The sequence below is a fragment of the Orcinus orca genome, chromosome 4, assembly GCF_937001465.1.
Source record: "Orcinus orca chromosome 4, mOrcOrc1.1, whole genome shotgun sequence".
Lineage (NCBI taxonomy): Eukaryota > Metazoa > Chordata > Mammalia > Artiodactyla > Delphinidae > Orcinus > Orcinus orca.
This window is the reverse complement of record NC_064562.1, coordinates 78,128,725-78,134,724: the sequence shown is the minus strand read 5'-3', so window position 1 is coordinate 78,134,724 and position 6,000 is coordinate 78,128,725.

Genomic DNA, 6,000 nt, shown 5'->3' with positions numbered 1-6,000 from the left:
TTGAGATGCCTTCTTTACTTAATTTGACCTGACTCATGCTGAAGAGACTTTAGAAGGCACTACATTATATATGACTTTATTTTTAAATGTCTTTATCACATGGGCATTTCCTCTGTGTGCACACAAGGCAAAGCCCTAGGGAGGGGGCCAGCGGTAGACTCACAGCTAGGTCACTGGCTTCTGGGGTAGGACAGAGTTCAGCCAGAAATGAGCCAGGGGGGGATGTAGTAGGGTCCAAAATGAGGCAGGGGATCTTGCTTATAGCATGATTTGATTAGGCTTTCTGTCAGTCTCAGGACTCCCTTATCAGGTTTCCCATCCCTACCTCCAGCTCATCTCATTTTGCTTAGTAATTTCCCCGTTCTCCCCATTCCTTAAAAAATTCCTTTGCTTCCAGACACCTTATTAAATCTACTCTCTTCTGGCTGTTAGAGTTAAGAATCTGTCAGCATCTTCCATTATACACCTCTCTCAGCTGACACTCTATTCTTTTTTATTTTTTTTAATTTTTAAATTTATTTTTATTTATGTTTTAACATCTTTATTGGAGTATAATTGCGTTACAATGCTGTGTTAGTTTCTGCTTTATAACAAAGTGAATCAGCTATACATATCTGTCATACAGAGTGAAGTAAGTCAGAAAGAGAAAAACAAATACCATATGCTAACACATATATATGGAATCTGACACTCTATTCTTAATTGGCACTGTTGTAGTGGGGAAAAAAAGACAAAAAGCTTTACTTAATGCTGGGTACCAGGGCAGGTTTTCAATCTTTACTCTGCATTTCCTGGATTAGTGTGTTTAAGTTAGTTCTTTCATTTACTTGAATATGTTTTATTTCTAGGTGACCTCTCTGTTATTTGCCGGGTTGTACTGACAGCCAAAGGGAAGTTCCTTTGCCAGGAAGATCAGGTTCTTTACTTAAATTTAACCCCAATCTCTGTTGTTTTCCAAATAGGCTGGCTCACAAAGGGGAATAATAACACCATAGAATATACCAATTGGAGGCATCCTTAGAAATTATCTTTTCTACTCCCTTCACTTTGTGGATTTTAAAAATTGCCCAAAATATTTGAATGACTTTTCCTAGTCAGAAATCAGTTTAGTACAATATAGTCTTATGACTTCCATTTAAAAATAGATTCAGCCATGGGTATTTTTATTTTATTTTATTAAAATATTTTTTCTTCTGGTTTTATTGAGATATAATTGACATACAGCACTATATAAGTTTAAGGTGTACAGCATAATGATTTGACTTATATACATCATGAAATGATCACCACAGTAAGTGTAGTAAACATCCGACATCTCATATAGATACAACATGAAAGAAATAGGAAAAAATTTTTGTGATGCGAACTCTTAGGATTTACTCTCTTAACAACCAGCTTTCATGTATAATGCGCAGCAGTGTTGATTACATTTATCATGTTGTGTATCCCTATTATTTATCTTATAACTGGAAGTTTGTAGTACATTTTGGCTGCCTTCATCCAATTCCCCCTCTCCCTACTCCCCGCCTCTGGTAACCACAGGTCTGATCTCTATGAGTTTGTTTGTATGTTTGTTTATTTGTTTTGAAGTATAATTGACCTACAATTCTATGTTAGTTCCTGTCCAAAACATAGTGTTTTTTTCTATATATTTCAAAATGATTACCAATGTCTGGTTACAATATGTCTCCACAAAGATATTACTTAGTTATGACTATATTCCCCACACTGTGTATTTCATATACGTGACTCATTTGTTTTGCAAGTGGAAATTTGTGCCTCTTCATCTCCCTTGCCTATTTCTTTCCTCCCCCCTGTCCCTCTCTTCTGGTAACTGCTTGTTTTTGTTCTCTGTATCTCTAACTCTGTTTCTGTCTTGTTATGTTTGTTCATTTGTTTTTTAGATTCCACTGTAAGTAAAATCATACACTGTTTGTCTTTCTCTGACTTATTTCACTTAGCCTAATATTCTCTAGGTCCATCTGTGTTGTTACAAATGGCAAGAGTTCATTCTTTTTTTCTTTTTGTGGTACACAGGCCTCTCACTGTTGTGGCCTCTCCCGTTGCGGAGCACAGGCTCTGGACGTGCAGGCTCAGCGGTCATGGCTCACGGGCCCAGCCGCTCCGCGGCATGTGGGATCTTCCTGGACCGCGGCACGAACCCACGTCCCCTGCATCGGCAGGCGGACTCTCAACCACTACGCCACCAGGGAAGCCCAAGAGTTCATTCTTTTTTATGGCTGGGGTATATTCCGTTGTGTATATATATACTACATCTTCTTTATCTATGCATCTATTGATGGGCACTTGGGTTGCTTCCATATCTTGAATATTGTAAATAATGCAATGGTTAACATAAGGGTGAATATATCTTTCTGAATTAGCGTTTTTGTCTTCTTTGGATAAATACCCAGGAGTGGAATTGCTGGATCATATAGCAGTTCTATTTTTAATTTTTTGAGGAATCTCCATACTGTTTTCCATAGTGGCTGCATCAATTTACAATCTCACAAACAGTGCATGGGGGCTCCCTTTTCTCCACATCCTCACCAACACTTGTTCTTTGTTGTCTTCTTGATAGTAGCCATTCTGACAGATGTGAAGTATATCTCATTGTTTTGATTTGCATTTCCCTGATGATTAGTGATGTTGAGCATCTTTTCATGTGCCTGTTGGCCATCTGTATGTCTTCTTTGGAAAGATGTCTGTTTAGATCCTCTGGCTGTGAGTACTTAAAAAAAAATACTTTTAAAATAAGGATTTCCATCATGTGTTAAAGTAGAGAATTAAAAAAAATAAACATTTAAATATTTATTTTACCTTAAAACGTGGCAAATATACTTTAATTTGCCAGGTATTGATTTCTCTGACATCCATAATGTATCATCTTTGATTCTACTTTCTTTAAAGGACTTGTAGTAGAGTGAAGCTTAAAAATAGTGGTTTAGCAATCTTATAGCAGAATTCTTCTAAATTTTTAAGACTCCCTGATGGTCTTACAGTTTTGTAATTATAGCTAATTTGATAGTAATATTTTTAGCAACTCACCTTTGTTGAAATTTCCAAAGAATTCAAGCTGTTTCTATAGAAACAATAAGTCCCTCTCTTATATACTCACATTACATCAGTTACCTTAATATTTAATTAAATTATGGAGTTAAAGTTACAAGTACTCGGGCAGTGACAGGCTTAGGAACCAGTGCTATTTACCCTTTGTAGGCATAGCAACCAATGAAAGCAGAAGCATATGGGTGTAGCAGGGAATTACTTACTAGCCAAGACAGGGGCATTAGTCAGTAGGTTTGCAAAGGTAATGAAGAACTTTGGTTTATCTGGCCAGATGGTTAAGTGGTGGCCATTTAAGAGATAATTTTTAATATATATTTTTTCCTATCGATGTGCTTTGAAGCTTGTGGACTAATGCAGGGGCCCAGTTCCAGCTTCTCTGCCTTTTGGGACCCTTGCCACATCCTACCCCTGGACCTAAGACCCACACCCAGTAGCACAGCTCTGCTGGAAGTTTCTGAGATTAGCTCACACTTCGTGCTCTGTGAAATCTCCTTTTGTTTTTGATCACCTGGATATTTTTATTCCTATATTTCAAACTCAGTTATGCATCATGTTTTGGGTCATATTTTATCCAGAATTTCTACCTTTTTTTAGAGGAAGGGACCCGTCCACATCAGCTTAGTTCATTTGTCAGAAGTGAAGTAAGTTAGAAAGAGAAAAACAAATATCGTATATTAACACATGTATGTGGGACCTAGAAAAATGGTACAGATGAACTGGTTTGCAGGGCAGAAGTTGAGACACAGATGTAGAGAACAAACGTATGGACACCAACGGGGGAAAGCCGCGGGGGGGTGGGGATGGTGGTGTGATGAATTGAGTGATTGGGATTGACATGTATACACTGATGTGTATAAAATTGATGACTAATAAGAACCTGCTTTATAAAAAAATAAATAAAATTCAAAAATTAAGAAAAAAAGTCCTTTAGAAGACCTTTCTATTCTAAGTAATTTGTTTAAGAAAGAAGAGCTGGGATTCTTCCAGTGAAATGTTGCAGATCTTTGTTTTCAAGAAGGCAGACACAGGTCTTCTACTGGGGGAATCTCTGTTGCTTATATCCACCCAATATGTGAGCTGCCTTTGCTCTAGCTTGCTCCTCACCCGACACATTACTCCCAAGTTACCTTGGAAGTGCTCCAAGTTATCATTGCTTTTTATCTTCCGGGAAGCCAAGTTTTAATTCCACTTCCTATTTTCCCATCACTCTGTCTCTTGGACCTTCCTCTTTTGATATAGATCTGTCAGGCCCCTTTGTCAAAATGTGAACCTATTGCATTCCCTTTATTCACCCTGGCACTAATGTCCTGACTTCAAATAAATGTCCTGAAGCTCTGTTGGCTGGCCTTTACAGAGCAGCACATTTTAAAGTTACCTTCCATCTATTGTCCTTTTTTACTTTGTTTAAGATGTAAAATGAGGGCAAAGAATCACTGGCCTTAACTAATGGTCTGCAATTTCCTGCTGTCTCTATACCTTTTTTATGACATTAATTCATTGCCACTTCTCTGACCTGTGGAATCTCTTCTGGATAGAAATGACTAGGAGTTAAAGTTAAAAAAAAATGCCAGTTTGATTCAGTAGTCTTGTCAGAGTTCTTGTCATTGCCTCTTTGGGACAGCATGCACTATTTTAATCATTTAAACAACTGCTCTCTGTGTTAAAACACCCATCTTAATTACTTATCTCTTTTACCTGAAGGTTAGGGTTCTGATTTAGTTTCTCCTTTGATTAGAAAAGAAGTGTTATCCACTTAAAGTGCTTCAAGTCATCTAAATATCCCTCCTCTACTTTCTCTATTTTGTCAGTTTTCTCCAAACAGATCTTTATGGTATAAGTACTAAGAAAAACATCTAGTTTAAGTTTTATGTTCTCAGTATTATTATTTGGTATTCTACTCTGAGTTTCTCAAAGTTGTATGGTTAGTAAATATCAGATAGGTTGTTTGGATTGCAATTAATAAAAACTGATTCTAATTCATTTAAGCACAATAGGAATTTATTGGAGATGCCTAGTGGCTCAGAAAATCAAGGGAAGGCTTCAGAAAATGAGCCGTGAGTTAATCAGCTATTTCCACAATAATGTTGCATAATAAACCACCCCAAAGCTCAGGGACTTAAAACAATGAGCATTTATTCCCACTCTCATGGGTCTACAGATTGACTGTGGTTTGGTGGGTCCATGATGGACTCATCTGGTGTGGCAGGCTGAGTCATGGCCCTCTCAAGATATCCAGGTCCTAATCCTTGTAGCCTGTGAATGTTACCTTATGTGGAAAAAGAGACTTTGCAGATGTGATTAAGTTAAGGCTCTTGATATGGGAGATCATTCTGAATTATCCTAGTGGGCCCTTAATGTAATCATAAATGTCCTTATAAGAGGGAGGCAGAGGGGGCTTTGACACAGAAGGCAGAAGGTGGTGTGTGGTGGCAACAGAGAAGATTTGAAGATGCTGTGCAACTGGCTTTGAGGATGAGAGTAGGGCCTGGGAGCCAAGGAATGCAGCTCTAGAAGCTGGAAATCGTGGAAATATATTCTCCCCTAAGGCTTCTGAATAGAGCATGGCCCTGCTGATACCTTGATTTTGGCCCAGTGAAACTTACTAGGGCCTCCAGAACAGTAAGAGAATAAATTTTTTTTTTTTTTTTTTTTGCGGTACGCGGGCCTCTCCCGTTGCGGACTCCGGACGCAGAGGCTCAGCGGCCATGGCTCACGTGCCCAGCCGCTCCATAGCATGTGGGATCTTCCCGGACCGGGGTATGAACCCGTGTCCCCTGCATCGGCAGGCGGACTCTCAACCACTGCGCCACCAGGGAAGCCCGAGAATAAATTTTTGTTGTTTTAAGATACCAACTTTGTGCTAGAGCAGCCACGGGAAACTAGTACAACTGGGTAGTTCCGCTTTGAAGTGCAGGTTGGCTGGGCTCCTTA